Consider the following 18,018-nt stretch of genomic DNA (forward strand, 5'->3'; position numbering starts at 1 on the left):
AAATTTTTTAAAATATGCTGTACATGTAACAAAATTTATAAAATTTCTGCCATCATATCAGATTTTTGGGGGTTAATTGCAAAGTAATGTAAGTAAATGTTATAAAAAAATTAAGCGTTTTTTTGCAAACTGTAGAACTTACTCTCATTTCCTTATATAGTCATTTTGGATTTTTGAATTTACTTATGTGACTGTATAAAATAATTCTGTTTACTCCAATATCATTTGGAAAATAGATGTCAAATTCTTAATCTTTAAATTTAGGCCTGGAAATGTTCAATATTTACAAGACATTCCCAAGTACTCTTGTAGATACACTTTTAATCGTATAAACCATATATGCAAATAATGTCAAATCCCCTCCATATTTGGAAAAATTTAAAGTTAAATAAATTTAAATAAAATAAATACTTTCAATTTACGATCGTAGAACGTGGAATCATTGCTTTCATTTGTCAGTAACTATGTTTTCCAATACCGAATATTTGTCACATTTAATTTTACAAATAATTTACTAAACAATCAGATATTTTTTCAATATGCAAGAGTGAATTCTCGTGTTACATATGTATACGAGTATTCAAGCTGTACCAAACATATTTTCTACAAATAAATTACTTACGAAAAAATCAACGATCCCATGAACAATTCTCGAAAAACTCGTAATATTATGGTCACTCGTCAATGTCACCCTATCTATGTATGTTAACTCGCCAGCCCTATCTATGTATGTTTGTATTTCTCATCTAAATTATATATTTGTTACATATTTCACTCCCTAATTATGTATTACGGCTAAAATTTTTTAATATTTTCCTCAACAATTTAATTAGTAATTTCTTAAAGAGAACAACTGAATTTGACATAAACATTAATTTGTTATTTATTTTTAAATGTTTCGTATTTTTTTTTTTTGTTGTACTAAAAATAAAAATGTTCATTCAAATTTTATTTTACTTTGTCTTCAAAAAAAAATTAAAAGAAAAATTTGAAAAAAAAAAGAACACTAGACGGAACTAAAAATGCAAAAATTCTTAGTGTTCGCTAATTTTTTTTTTTTTTTTTGTGTAAATACAATAAATTTTAAAATTAAAATTTTATTTTCATATTAACAGCTATTTTATAATTTTTCATTGTACTAATATTTTTCTTTTCTATTGCCAAACGCCAATAATACGATCACATCTGTAACATAGAGCAGAAAAAATAAAAGTATCTATGTTCACGACTCCCGCCATCGTTTTAAAATAATCACTTTTGAATTCTCATTTTTATACTTTACGTAATTTTCTTTTTTTCTTTTTTTCAAATTTAAATAAGATAGAAAAATTCATACATAAACAATTGAAATTTTGCTATAAATACTATAAAAAATTGTTTATATACATACTATATACAAACATATGTACATGCGTTATACTTATGCACATACATATAAAATTAATGTAGATCATTTGTGCAACCCTATAAGCCAAATATTTGGAAGCAAAACTATTTAATTTATGGGAAGCTCAAAAACAATTAAACAAATGTACTAGTGACAGTTAAGCTTTTAATGCTTATTTGTGAAAACGCTTCTATAATAATAGATTGTCAATATATTGGATCAGTGGCCACTGGCTCATTCAGTTTCAATGTTATTTTATTCTGTTAAAATTATTTTATCATTTTTCAATTCACTAGGTCTGATTCTAATCTATTTTGTTCAATAGTTTCAGTAATATTTTTGTGGTTCTTCCACAATTAAGGTTTTATTCATTTTATTAATATTTGACATGTTATTATTTGATTTGAGATCAATTTTGTGTGTTCTTTTCTACTAATTATTCAACTAATATGTTGTGATTCTAGTTTATGATACTGTATTTGGTTATTAACAATTAAAGAATATCTAAAATTAGATTTTCATAAATAGTTCACATCATGTGGAATAAGGCGGTCCCCATATAGCTAACATTTTGACACTAATTTGGTTAGGCATATAATTTTTGTACCGCCTTGATTTGAAATTTCTGGATCGAGAAATGTATAAGAGATGAAACTAATATCAACCTCTTAAACATTTTTAGATTTCGAGGTTAATTTTATGTTTGGAGTTAAGATTTTCAACATAATGCAAAAATATTTATAAATCTAACCAAATACTCACAATTTTAGAAAAATTTCTATGAACACATCCATACATAAATTTTGGCTTACTGGGTATTTGTTTATACAATAAAAAAAAATATTTATTTACCTATAAATAGAATGCATATATTTTGCAAAACAATGATAATTATAAGTTTTCTTAAATTTCTCAATATTCTTGAATTTTAGTGGCGTTCGTGATCACCGGCACGGCATGGCACACACACATAAGATTACTTTGAATTTAGAATTTTTTATTGTTGTCTTGTTTTTTTTTTATTTATCATCATCATAACATAAACAAATAAAAATAATAAGAATAAAAATAGAAAGAAAACAATACTTTTGTAAAAATAGAAAATCTAGAAAAACTACCGGCGTTATGTTTAAGAATTTTTAAAATTTTTCTATCCATAAGAAATTTTAATCAATTTGTATCACGTGTGTTATCATTTTAGCAAAAATATTTAGGTAGGGATGATAAAAACAAAATTAATATGGAAACGTGTTAAAAAAACATCGACAACAAAAACAAAAAAGGAGAGATAAGAGGCGCGTGTTTCCATATTCCTACGCGAATCTTTCACTTATTCAAAAATATTTTTATTTTTCTTAAAATAACGATAGCGAAACTTCTAAAGTTTTTGATCGTTTTTATTTTTATCACTTGTTATTAGCGGATTCCCTATACATTTACGTGCCAACTATAAAGAGAAAAAAAAAAAAAAAAAAACAAAAAATTTTTTTGTTTTTGATTGCGATCTGTTTTTTTTTTCTTTCTGGACTCGCGGCGTATAGATTTTTGCAAATTATTTAGCAAGAGATAGGACGTGCAGCATATGCTTAAAAAAATTTTATTTTCTTTCGACAAAAACTATAAAACTTTTAATTATTATTATTATTTTTTTTCAGCTGGCGTTTCAATTTGCAATGTGTGAACATATGGTTTTTCTCTTAAAGTAATCGTAAAAAAGTGAAAAAAATATTTTTAATGTTAAGCTAATTTCTTCTTTTTTCCAAATAATTTAAGAAAATATAAATCATATTTTCTGATTTTAAATATAAGAACAATTTAACCCCCGTACAGATGATTGCTTTTCAGATAAAATCAAAAAGGAGATCAATAATCGCATACAATCAAATTAAAATGATGTTTGAGACGCTTTAGTTTAAATGAATTAATTGAAATTTCAAAAAATATAAAATATTAGCTAACCCGTGGTGCATTGCAGCAATCTCTGAAGATCTTAATAGCCAACATATTATACTAAAATTTTAAATCGTGTTAATGTTCTCCGGGGTTCTTAAAGCGATGATCAGTCACTCAAAATCTACATATCTAATGTACATGGAGCTATATATTTAACATATTTAACATGATCTGTGGCCTTGTAGATAAGATTTTAAAAAATCGCGAGACCTTTTCAACGACTTTAAATTCTATTACTATTCTAGGAATATTTAACTTTTGCCAGCACAATCTAATCATCCATGCCACTTAGTTGATTATATAGCTTATATGTTAAACAATAAAATGTTATATACATATAAATCATTCTTTAAAATTTTTAGAATATTTGGAATAACAGCGCGTTTTGAATATTTTTCTAGCAGATGAAAATCTTCATACAACAAAATATACTCGCATACTCATTTGCTTTAAGAATAGCACAATAATTGACTAAAAACTATTTGTTTTCACATAATATGATGAATAAGCTATGAATTTCAAGCGTCGCTTTTTAAAAATTTCCGTGATACCGAGGTAAGGAAGCACAGATTTAGAGTCCCGTTCTACAATATTCAATTGTTTTTACTAACAGAAGAGGAAAACAATAAAAACTGTAATTTTTAAGTGATAAGAATATAGTCTTTAACTGAGAATACCTCATTTTTTCTAAAAATTCCAGTGAAAATAAATAATATGTGTGTATGTATATGTATGTACGTTAATATATACGAAGTTTGATCCCTTTGTTTTGGAAGATATTATTACATTTTTAAAATTATTACTTACATACATACATATTCGTTTCATGATAAGAAAAAATTATAAATCTTGTCTATATTATTACAATTTAAGGACGAATTTAATTCCGCAATTTCAAATTAGTTATATTAGTTGTAGAATGTAAATTGATTGTTGAAACGATAATGCACCCTGATCTTAAGATCCATTTTGCCACTATTTATATAGATTGTTGTAAGATACTTTTCATATATGAACATTCAAGTCCCTTTTACATGAATATACGAGTAAATACAGTGTTATACGAAAAACGTCATTTATATACAAAGCCTTAAAGTCAAGTATTTAAATGGGCCCTGATATTTTATATATGTACATTCTAATAATCGAAAGTTCTACTTCATTTTACAATTTAATTTAAATTTTAATTTTACCTTAAAAAAAATTATAATTGCGAATTTTATTTAAAGACAGAAAAATACTCCTAAGCTTGCACAATGATTGAATAAAAAAAATGTTCTATTTTGGAATTAAAAATTCTTATGTAAAATAGAAAAAAAAACACGTGAATTGGTAGTCACTTGCTTGTCGTGATTACAATATTTTTTTTTTTATAATAAAAGAAATTGAAAAATTGCGTTTTTAAATATACATAATTATATATTCATTTTATAACTAAAGAGAAACGTACGAGTACATAGTATACATACACTTACACATATACAGGCATAAGTAAAAGATATTATACATAGTAATGAAAATGCACTCAATATAATTTGTATACATAATTAGAAAGTAAAGTAGTAGAATAAAATTTTCAATTCTAATTATTTCAATTTTTAAACTATTTTAAATAATGATTGCAATTATAAGGTTTTATTTCTATGGTGATAAATTACATTATGCATATACATACATATATTATGTATATGTATACACATTTATTAAGAATAATTTTGCATATTTTATTCTATAAATTAAATGGAAACTACATTATTATCAGATATTTCTGCATTTTAATTAAAGATCGCTTACTAAATCTCAAACTAGTAATACACATACCTAATAGAATTAATGCTGTTACCACGGGAAATTAAATAAAATAATTAAGAGTATAATTAAGAGTATAACATTTAAATTTTAATTATAATAGATGACAGAGAATGAATAAAATATTAAAATTGGAACAAAGAATATGCATTTCTTGTTCTATGGATTAAATTAATTTATATTGTAATAATTAGAGTGGGCAATATAAAATTGAATGCAGTACTTATACATCTGCAAACACTTAAAATATCGTCGTGCTGCATGCAATTACCGTATAACTATTGCCCATTGTTTAAAATCTACTCTTAGATTGAAATAGAATCCGTGGGATGTTAGCAGCATTTTTGCTTTAAAAAATTACTTTATAGTCACTATTTCTGTCACTACAGAGTGTGAAATACCGTATATGGAATAATTTTCGTATTTTAAGAAATAAAGAGCAATTACATATTAATTTTGTATTGTCGTGCAAATAATTGCATAACTTCCCCAAAATGCATTAATATTGATATACCATACCATCTTAATTAATGTGAAGGAACTTATCTTTGCGTATAGTTGTGCGTTCCAATCATTATCGATGATGGGGAGAATGAATGTAAACAAAATTCAAAATATTTTCAATTCCAAGCATACACTATTACAATTAATTTCAATAATTAACAATTTATTACATTATTTTCATGACTTTGAAAATAATGTAATAAATTGTTTTATACAGACCATCCATGAAATGGACGTTTTATACAGACATGAATCATATTTTTATTACAACAAGTACCACAGTATCATTGCCATAATTTTAAATACCGCATACGACATCCATTTAAGTTAAACATTCACTTGATAGAGTGGCTACAATTTTTTGATTTTTGAAATATTTTTGACCACCCTTGAAAATGTATAATTAATATTATGATTTAATATGGTATGATAATTTAATATTGATGACCTCGATTTAAAAAAAAAAGCAAATATCTAAGTAAATTTTTAACAAATTATGAATTTTAATTGAATCATAAACTACTGTCACATATTTAAGATGGTGTATTTAATTCTAAACCTACTGTGTACAATTAACTTGGTCTATTAAGAACAACTTCTAAATTTTAGTTCTTAGTATTATAATATTAAAATCCTGTAAGATATTATGGAGTTTGTTGTTCTCGTAATATTCTTAAAGTTGTTTCCATAATCTTCTGTCTATGATATAGATTTCAGATTCTATATGCATGTAAATAATTCTATATGTAATGACAAGGTGAGAAAATTACGCCATCTAATTTTTTATATAATTTTTAGTAAATGAATTTAAATAAATTTCTTTTTGCAAATGTACAATTCAAGTTCTTTCCTTACATTCTTACTTACTTTTCGATAAAACGTGATTTTATTATCACATTTTTTTTTTTTTAATTTATTCTCTTTTTTTTTGCTTTCCTTTTAAAATAGTCAATTTATATTACTATTTTTTTGCAATATAGCATATTTGTTAGAGTGCACACACATAGGCAAACACCATTTTTAATAACAATATTATTTCCGAATAAATTTAAGAGATTTTGTTCTATGATTATTGATCAGCAAATATTATATATTTCGTAATAACTTCAAGATTCATTTATTATGTAATCAAAATTAATTGTCTGTAAATTATTTAATTTTAATAGATTATATGTAGACCTATTTATACTAGCACTTCATGCTAAATTGAGAAAATTAAGTTCACTTTTAGGTTGTTGAAAATAAAATTAAATTTAACGCTTCGATAATAAGTATGTATGTGCAGCAATGATTATGTCAACATATATTTACAATTGTATATTGCAAATTAATTATAATAAAATATAAAATTCATTTCCAATTTCATATAGTGCATCCTGCCTTAGAATTTTTTTTAAATTAATTCGAAACAATCCAATATAAATTAAAATTACTAATATGCTTCCCAATAAATTAACATATAGTATCGGAAAAATCTGCTATACACTCATTGCTTTTGTTGTACAAATTTATTATTTTATAATAATGATATATGGGGGTGCAAATTATCATATATCAATACCTATACTGAATCAGAATCTTATGAAAAAAAACGCATTTCAATTCAATTCATGAATATATATAAGTTATACAAATTGAAATATTATTCAAAATAGATAATATTTTCATAAAATATTTATGAATTTTGCAATATCGAAAAAGATAAACTCAGAAAAACTTTTCTAGATTTCGTTGATCCCTATGTATGTACTCGTATGTATATTAATTTTGATTCATTAAAATCATTTTAAATCGAAAGAGAAATCAATTTTTACTATGATTGAAAATTGAATGCTAACCCTTGCTGTTGAATGTTCTTCCTATGATAACAATAAATGAAAGATTATGTTACATAAATATGTATGTATGTGTGTGTGTATATGCATATAACGTATACAAAACATAATCTTGCAAGCCGCTAAATATGAATTTTTTAATTAAATTTTAAATTAATTTTAAATTAAAGAACAAAAATTAAAATTACAAATTGCTTACTTTTTTTTCAATTCTAGAAAATTAAGTCCCATTGCATTATAGGTCGTTCCATCAGGTAACAGAACCATGCGATTGTAATGATACTCTCTTGTAATGATTTACTTGATAAAATGATTCGTCATCCTCTTGGCATTTTATCAATAATATACTCATTTTCTTGATGTTCCTCCTCCTCAGATATCCAACATCACTTCAAATATGTAGCTACATTTGTTCAATACTTAATTTCACCATTCTTCTTCGTCATACAAAAATTTATGCATTGCAATTCACAAATTCCTATCTAGTGTCATACACATTTGATGTAGCGAGTGCATCACAATAAGATCCAATTACATTTCGATTAAATATGTGTATTATATTTTTACAAATACATCAGAGGAGATTTCAGATTATTTTAAGATGAATTCTTATAGATTATTTTTTTACTATAGAATATATAGAATATTGCATAATAAAAATTTTTTTTCATTTTTTGATTTCACATCAAATAAATTTGAAATATTTCATTTTTTTTTCTTTTCCTTTTAATTTAATTTTTTTTCATTTTTTCTTTGATATTCTTAAATAAAATGTTACGTAAAATTGACATTGGGTTACCCCACATACCTCTAGCTTCTATACAAATACACGATCACGTTATTTTGAATATTTGTGATAAATAATTATTATAAATAATATTGAATTGGCAATTTTTGAATAATATAAAGGCAAAAAATAAAAAAAAACATAAAATTAAAATTTATTTTACATAAGTACATAGCTATGTACATATGTATTCGATTGAAATATATAGAAAAATTTGCTATAATACAATTTTGTGTTCGAACATTAGAAAATTGTGTAAATAAAATTAATTTTTGAATAATATTTATTATAAAAGTTTTTATTTAATTTAAATTAGAAATTTTTTGACAATATTTCATTTATTTTATTAATTTTTTTTTTATTTTATTTCCTTAAGTTTTTAAAATATTTCATGTACACCCAAAAATATTGCGAGTAAAATATTTACTATATTAGAGCTCGGTTGTATATCTATGGTATGAGTTACTTTGGTATATTAAAAATTATTTAATATGTTAAAAACAATGTGACTATTACTATAAATGATATAACAACTCCTTATTTTATTGCTATTATATCGGACCTGTTATCTAAATTAAATAGAAAATCCCATTTGGGTACTATTTCAAAATCTAATGACGCAATAATCTCGACTGTTTTATAAGAAAACTGTTATACTTTTCTTACTGCTATTGTATACCAAATAATGTAATGAAATCCGTTCGTACAAAAATTATAAACATTTAGTATGCACACGCACACACACACTTACCCCATTTTCGAAGTCATATACTTACTCCAAAATCGAAAGTTAGAACTTTTTTAAGAAAATATAAGATTTTAATTAAATTTTTGTAAAATTTTTATATTAAAAGTTAATTATATTTGAAGACTGACTTTGTTTGGCCAAATTAATGTGATAGGTTCACGAAATATTCAACATAGTTTAGAATATTAAAGGTCGCAAACTTAATAATATAGGAAAAAAGTGCCAAAAAGTACCAAATTTTGAGTGTCAATTAAGCTCTTTCAGTGTTATACAATTTGCCAGATGATTTCAATACAAAAAAAACTTACCAGCCGGAAAAAAATTAAAAAGTGCCGTGAAGTTTTTTTACACACTTCATATTGTTCCTTCATAACAGTTTTATTATACCCGACTTATTAAGATTTTAATATAAGGACAAAATCAGTAAAAAACATCACCCATGACGTTAATTTTAAAATGGCATTCTTTAACATATTTCGGCCAAAAAGGCAACACTGACAGCCAGCTACAGTCTAACATACCATAGCAAAATACCAACACACGCTCATTGCAATTATGATTCAAATTCACTATTAAGTATGAGAATATCAAAAATACATTGCATCGTGAATTAATAACTGGTCTACCAAGAAGAATAAAATTAACTTTAATAATTCTATTACACAATTTTTTTTTTATTTTCTTTTTCTTTTTTGAATTTGTATTTATTTCTGCGATTTATTTTAAATTTCGTTATTTGTCTTCTATAAAGTGTAAGAAAATATTGTATATAGGGTACATACGAAATTTTATCGGGTGATTACCTAACATAAAAATATTTTATTATTCTATAAAATTTTATTTACTTTATCTACATACAGAGTAAGGACAATATTAATTTAAGGCAGATATTTTTAGTAATTTTATTTCAACTTGCATAATTCTTATTAATGTTTCTTGAAATATTTATAAAGTGCATTATGATATTGCTTTTTCCTCTTGTTATTTGTACAAAAAAATAAAATTGGCACTGATACATTGATGGCCTTATAGAGATATTAATTTTGTGAACCCAAACAATTTATATGTATATAAATTTATGAGGGTACGTATAATAGATAATAATAAATAATGTTTTCATATTACATTATTGAGGATTAAATAACATTAAAAGAATATTTCCCCGGGCAACTTCTTATAATAAAAATAACATAATAATTATGCGATCGTAGATATTGTAACAATGTGATGTAAAAATATGAAATAAAAAAATGCAAAAATTATGAGTCGAATTCTTTAAAGAAAAAGCGAACAAATTAAATTCAAATTTCAATTATTAATAGTGAAGTGAACCCTTTAAATCAATAATTTCATTACTAAATTACAGAACAAAATTTATGCAGTGCGGCAAGACCTTTTCATTGATGTGGTACCACAATATATAACTATATTAATTGGTAACTTTTTACAGGCTCTTCATAGAAATATGAGTGTAGTTTTGTGATTTTCTTGTCGATGTAAAATATTTTTGAAGCCCACGTTCGTTCTAAAGCTTCACTGATTATTTTTTAGGACCAAATATAAATTTTGTGTATTATGATCTTTGATTATGATTTTTATGATTTTACACTATTATTTTAGAAAAGACAAAAACGACATATTTTTTGTTACTATCTCTTAAAATCTAGTATTTACGCTATTATTATATTTGCTATTTAAAATATATGAGAACGAATCGAGACTTTGTTATAATTGAATTGCATCTGCACTCATCTCTATCAACTCTTTCCCGTCACACATTTTATTCCCAAAATCGCATCCTTCTAAACAAATATCTTTGGCATTGCAGATACCATATAGTATTGTGTGGTCGGCGTGATTTATTATTATTTTATTACTTTTATTAAATATGTATATACATGAAAATTTTTACCTGTTCTAAATAATCAAAAAAAAAAACAACAACAACAACATAAAAATTTAATTTACTTTTAATTTAAAGTATTAGAGAGAGAAGAAAAAAAAACATTGTAAGGCGATTTTTTCTTTTTCAAATAAACCTCTAGTTTCCTATAATTCATGGGCGGGTGTAGGTGGTACATAATTCTTAAAATTATCAAAAAAAAAAAAAAAATTTCTCCTCGTGTATTTTTCGACGTTTCGAATTTTTCTTATTTTCTTTTCATTTTTCTAAATACGATTATTTATGTGAAAATTTAAATCACGAGAAAAAAAAAATTTTTTTTTTTTCATTTTTATATTAAATTTAATGTTTGTTTTTTTTTCATTTTTGTAATCTTAAAATAAGTAGCTAACATAATATGAAAATTCTAAAAGTAAAGTAGGTAGATAGGCCCCTACATATTGAATTGACTGTGCATGAAATAAACATTATTCTCTTATAAATAATTTCATTATTCATTATTAAAAAAGTACGATTAAATATAAAATTTTCTTTTGCGAAAAATTTCAAAATGAAAAAAGAATAAAATTTAATCTTATTGTGTGAGTTTAATTTTGAAATCAAAAGAAACAAAATTTTTAATTTTATTTTTACAAAGAATTGAAATTTTCTTATTTATTTATTTTATTTTTATTGTTTTTTTTTTTTTTTTTGTTTTCAACTAAAATAATAACAACAATAAATTTTTAATGCAACAAAATTGAAGAATAACAAGGAAGGAATTTTTGTGATGTAACATTATATTCGAATTAAAATCAAAAAAAAAAAAAAAATTAATTATGTAATAAAAATTTTTAATTTTAATTGTAAATAAATCAAATTCATCAAAACATTGTTTCAAATTTGGTATTACGTAAAAAAAAATAATAATTTTTTTTTTTTTGCGATTCTTAAATAATTTTATTGAAATGAATAAATAATTATATTATATACATACTCGTATATATAAATTTTATTGATGATATTTGAAAAAAAAAACAAATAAACAAACACATGCAAAAATCAAAATTTAAATAAATATACACACATACATACAAACAGTACATAATTATATCAATATGTGAAAATTTATAAGAAAATTCAAAGAGTCGCAATTATAACTGAAAATGTGAAAATTTTTAATAATTTTTAATTATTATAAATTAATTGTGTGTGTTATTATAAAAATTTAATTGTGAAAAATATTACAAAAATTTAGAAATTATTAAAATTAACAGTGAATTTTGTAGTGAATATAAAATGAGATTAAAATTGGAGATTAAAATTGAATTTCTAAGATTTTCATGAACGCAATAATGCAAAAACAAAACGTATAACAGATATATGCAATAAAAATATTTTTGGTAATTCTATATATAATAAGAATAAACCGTTCAAATATACGATTATGTATATGTATATAAAACTTGATTAGCATAAAAATTTAAAAAAAAAGTTGTCGAATCTCTTTATTAAATTATTACTAAATATAGTAAATTTACGAATATATATACATAAATACCTATATAATAATTTAATATATTTTATACAAGAATTACACTATTATATGATATAATAAAATATTATGTAATACAATCAAGGGCAATTTAGAATTAATGCAATTTTAAGTGTATATTACTTTAGACACAATATGAATTTCGAGACATGCTCATACATTTTAAATATTCCACCACTTCAGCAGAACTCTCCAAAAAAAAAAATCAGTTTTATTTCCAAAATAAGTAAAATTCAAAACCAACCCTGAAAAATATTCTAACATTACTTAATTATACAAAATTATCTACATTAATTTACGTAATAATGGAACATTTAAGATCCAAATCAATGTGCATAGTAAAATAAGTGAATTTTCAGGCCAAGACTTTAGCATACTGCATGTATCTGATACATAAACGTATAAATTTTAAAATTTTTTAGAGCCTTTAATCGGTTGAACCTACACAATCGAATTTTTGGAGTTAATACATTTTTGTTTTAAGGGTCCTATTTGCTCGTGTATACTTCACAGTTTTAATGAATTTTTTCGCAAAAGATTCACTTTCATGCATAATTTATCGCAATATAAAAAAAAAAAAATTTTAAAATACAGGTGTTTACTCAATATTATCATATTTTTACATTCACTATTATGTACCTACATACATATTATAGTATTCTATATGCATATATGCACATATTCATTTTTACATAATTCCTGTATTTTCATAATGAAAAATTTTATATATGATTAATTTTCTCTTTTTTTTTTTGATTTTTTCGTTTTATCTAAATATGTACTTAGGTACATTCATATGTACAATACAATGTACCTGTAAAAATCTACACATCCCCTATAAACATATTAAATACATAATTATATAGGTATGTATTCATACCCTTATTTGTAAATACAAAAATGAAATTCATTTTATAAATTACAGAGTTAAAGGTGAATCGCCTATGAAAATTTTGATAAATTATACACACGCACTAATATAATATGAGTGTACATAGGTGTGTGTATGTACTTAAAGTTTTTAAATTTAAATGTTCTTTCAATATTGGTATACACATATGTACATACATACATTGATCTGAAATTTTTATTCTTAATTTTCGTACTTTTTTATGAAATGTGTAAATATTACATAACTTTTTATTATAAAACAATTTATCATAAAAAGCTCTACATTTTACATAGAATATACATACATACCTACATTCACACGTATACAAATGTACATGACGGTTCAATTTATATAACAAATTATTATAAATTTAAAAATTGTACTGTAATTATGCATGTGAATGCATTTTTTGTGAAAATTGAAAAAAAAATCATATGAAAAAATTACATAATACACATATACCTACATAAATATGAACATGCATTCATACATATACATATGTATATAATTATTTTTTTGAATGACCATGCGTTCATACATACCACATGTCGCGTGCCTTCACATTTTCCAACAATTCACTCATTTTAGATTACGTAAATGTGCTTAAAAAAAATATTTACTCATAATTTCCTTTTTCTTTAAAATTGAAGGCCAGAATTTTTGTATTTATATAACCGAATTTTCACAAAAAAAAAAATAACAAAACAAGAACAATAAATGGAAAATAGAAATAAAAAATTTTAAGCAAAAAAGTTTAGGGCATGAAGCAAAATCCATATTATGTAAAAAGTTCTCTAAATTTTGTGACCATACATAAATAGAATTTGTATGTGCGCCTATTGAAAATATACATACATATGCATATAGGTGTATGTATAATAGTATATCTGTACGCATGTACTCAAAACTTATATAACCTTTACGAAATGCATATACATACACTTATGTATGTATGTATATGTAACGGAATACCGAATTTTTTTTTTTAGGCCACCTGTTGACTTCGTCATTCATAAAAAGAAAAAGAGAAATAAAAGCACAAAAATAATGATAACAATAACAACAACAAATTAAACAAGAAACGCAAGAAAACGCAAGAAAAGCTAAAAATACCCTAACAAAAAAAAAAAAAATACTCACAAAAAAAAAACCAACATTATTTTTACAACAAAACTGTTTCAAGGTACATACATACATACAATATTTTGTACACATGTTGCAAAAAATCTAAAAACATAAAGAAAACCAACCAAAATATTAAAAAAAAGACAAAAGAGAACAAAAAATAAGGCAACTTTTTCTGATTGCAATCAAAATTTAACCTTAGTTTTTGCAGCATAACCACTTTAATTTTGTTTTTTTGACTTTTCTCATTTTACATAATCATAACATTATGTATTTGTGTATGTATATGTGCTCGAATGTACTTACAAGACTACGTAATATTTGATAATAATTTTTAGTACAAAAATTTTAATTACAGGTTTTATTTAACAACAATGGTACCATTATAATGAAATATATGAGTGTATGTATGTATGTATATATGTACTTATGTGCATTAGTTACATGATATTACGTTACGTACATATGTGTCATACTCACATAATAATATTATAGAGGTGTAAATTCCCACTGAATATATGTAAGTTTGATCACTAAAAATATTAAATTTTTTTTTGGTTTTAATATTTCGTTGTAATATTTGTCGCAAAATTACAATAAATTAATTTATAATATTATGATTAATCATTCAGATCCACTATATTTGTACATAAATGTCATTATGAAGGTAACATAAATTTTAATGAATATTTATTTTGTTTTAATGACGGTAATCATTTTTTTTGTATGTGGGCATTCTACATAATAGTATACTACAATAATACAACATTATTTTATTGATATATATAATTGTGCTACGCAATTACATACGTTCATACGTTATGTATATACATATATGGGTACGTAGATTTAATACGTCGTTTACATGGCTTAATTGCAGGTTGTTTTAGCCGGTTTACTGCGGTTCCTCAAAAATTAAATGCAGCACTTATTAGTACCAGCATGCAATCTACATTTATAACAACTATGAAAACTTGTATTTGCCATTCTTTGCAATTTTTTTTCCTCATTGCTTCTCTGCATCCGAAATTTTGATGTTTTAATTCTAGACTTATCCTGAAATAAACATAGTTTAACCGTCTATTGGCTTAACTTTATTCTTTTATCAGCTCACATTATTTATGCATATATGTACGTACATATGCATGTTTGTGTGATGAAAAATGTATGAATTAACAAAATATACTTACACTGTTGATAATGTGCACGGTATTACTGTAGATCTTCTTTATTATGTTTTTTATTAATTTATTATTTACTCCAGAGCTCCTTTATATTTCTGTTTTTTATTATGTACTTGCTAATATAGTATAATACCATTCTGGAATATAAATTTATACATACATATTTCATAATTCAACATAATTTATTTTGGGTTACCTATCCAAACAACATAAATTATTGTTGTCAAAAGCACATATTATGTATGTTAATAATGTATGTACATGTGTATACAATTATAACGTTTATTCAGCGAGTATTCCCATGCTACAATAAATGTATATAAATTATGTATATATGTAAGCCTACATAAAGTGTACTAAATACAATAGACTCAATAATATAAAAATATACGTACATACATACATACATACATAAATATTCATATTTGGGTTTTTTTCTATTTTTCTTTCTTTCCTGTTTTTATTTTGTTTTTTTTTTTTCGAATATATACAGAGAATTTAGGTTAAAGCCATTTAATTAAGGTCATTTTAAGCTTTACTATTTTAGGAGAATATTGTCGAGTAAGGCAAAATTATTTTGTTAATATGTGTTGTGTTGTGTGTTTGTAAATTTATTGGTGTATTAAATTTCATACAGAATCTTTACAGAAGAAAAGCAAAAATGAGTTTGAAAAATCAAAAAATATGACATAACAGCACCTTCTCTTTCTACATGAATCTATCTCTTTAGTTTTGTTTTTGTTGTGTGTTTTGTTTTTTATTCTTTTTATTGCTATTTGGTATTTTTTTTTTCTTTTTGTGAATGATATAATATGAGCTTTTGGTTTTTGTGTTGCGCAACAGCAAATTTTTTATGATTTATTATTTTTTTTTTTTGTTTGTGTACAACATTCTCACAGTAATGCAGTAACTTGGATTTTTTATTGTTCTTAATAATTATTTTATTAAAAATATATTATTTGTAGGTAAATTTTATATATACGCACTTGCACACATTATTACGAGTATACACAGTTATTATATATATGTATGTATAGATACAAGAGTATGTCACATTATTCACAGTTACTCAAAAATTTTATTTTAATTACGATTATTACTATTTTTTTTTTCGTACATGTCGTGTGTATGAACACATGTTTGATATGTACATACATTCATGTGCCAGTATGGGCAACTATTTAGAAAGAATTAATTTTTATTGTTTTTAATGTAGTTATAAATGTTATGTAACTGTAAATTAATTTTTGAATTTTATGAAGGGTAAAATTGTTGCGTCTATTTTATATTTGAATGCTTATCTTTTTAATGTATATAAACATTTATGTGTAAGTGTATATATAATGTTAAGATTTTCCATATTTTAGCGCTGTAAAGAGACAAGTGGTTACGACAAGAGCCGATATGGAATTTTTCTTAATTAAAATTTGTTTCTTAATTCTCCTTAATCTGCTAATTCTCCAATTAATTGTTTCCAAATTTTAATAGACATTTGTCGGATATATGATGATGAAGCCGAACAGTTTAATATTTTTCAGTATAATTTTTCATTCGCTAAAGAATAGATCATTTAAGGCTTATTTTGCTTTTAATTAAAATGTCCCAGTGATGTCAAATTTAAAAGAAAGTTTTGAAAATGCAATAACAAAAATATTTTTTCCAAATTTTATTACTGTAATATTGACGAATCAGAGACTGATTCAATACGATTTTGAATTTGAATCAGAGTCGTATTCATATACACATGTACCTATTTATATTCTTGTTCTTACTTAATACTTCATAGTGTACTGTTAGAAAATATTGCACATAAATCTCGTGTTAAAATACATAAGCGCAACCAAACCTATGCAAGCGTATAAATAAATACAACATATGGACATTACATACATATTTGTATGCACGTATGTACAATAAAAATTTAAAATTGTAATAATAAAGTTATTATGCAAATATGCAAAGCATACCTACTATGTTAGCTTTAGTTTTATTCGCACAATATTTTATTTATGTATCTCCCCTTTTATAACAGTATAATAAATCTTAAAATAATTTAAGCTGCATAGCGGTTACTTTATTATGACAAAAATATGAACTTGAAGTATTTAATTTGTTGTTTTAATCACGTTATTTTTTTTTCTTTTGTTTTCTTTTACTTTTCGAACACATGGCATAATTTTACTGTTAACGGGTTACAAGAAAAAAAAAACAAAATACCATAATATTATGTAAATATTTAAATTTACATAACATTATGTGCTTATGTTGCTATCCACCATTCTTGTACATTTATACATATAAATTCATGTAAACTTACATGTATGTATGTGTGTATGAGCTTGTAAATATATAAGTTA

The sequence above is a fragment of the Condylostylus longicornis genome, unplaced genomic scaffold, assembly GCF_029603195.1.
Source record: "Condylostylus longicornis isolate FDR11 unplaced genomic scaffold, ASM2960319v2 ptg000053l, whole genome shotgun sequence".
Taxonomy (NCBI): Eukaryota; Metazoa; Arthropoda; class Insecta; order Diptera; family Dolichopodidae; genus Condylostylus; species Condylostylus longicornis.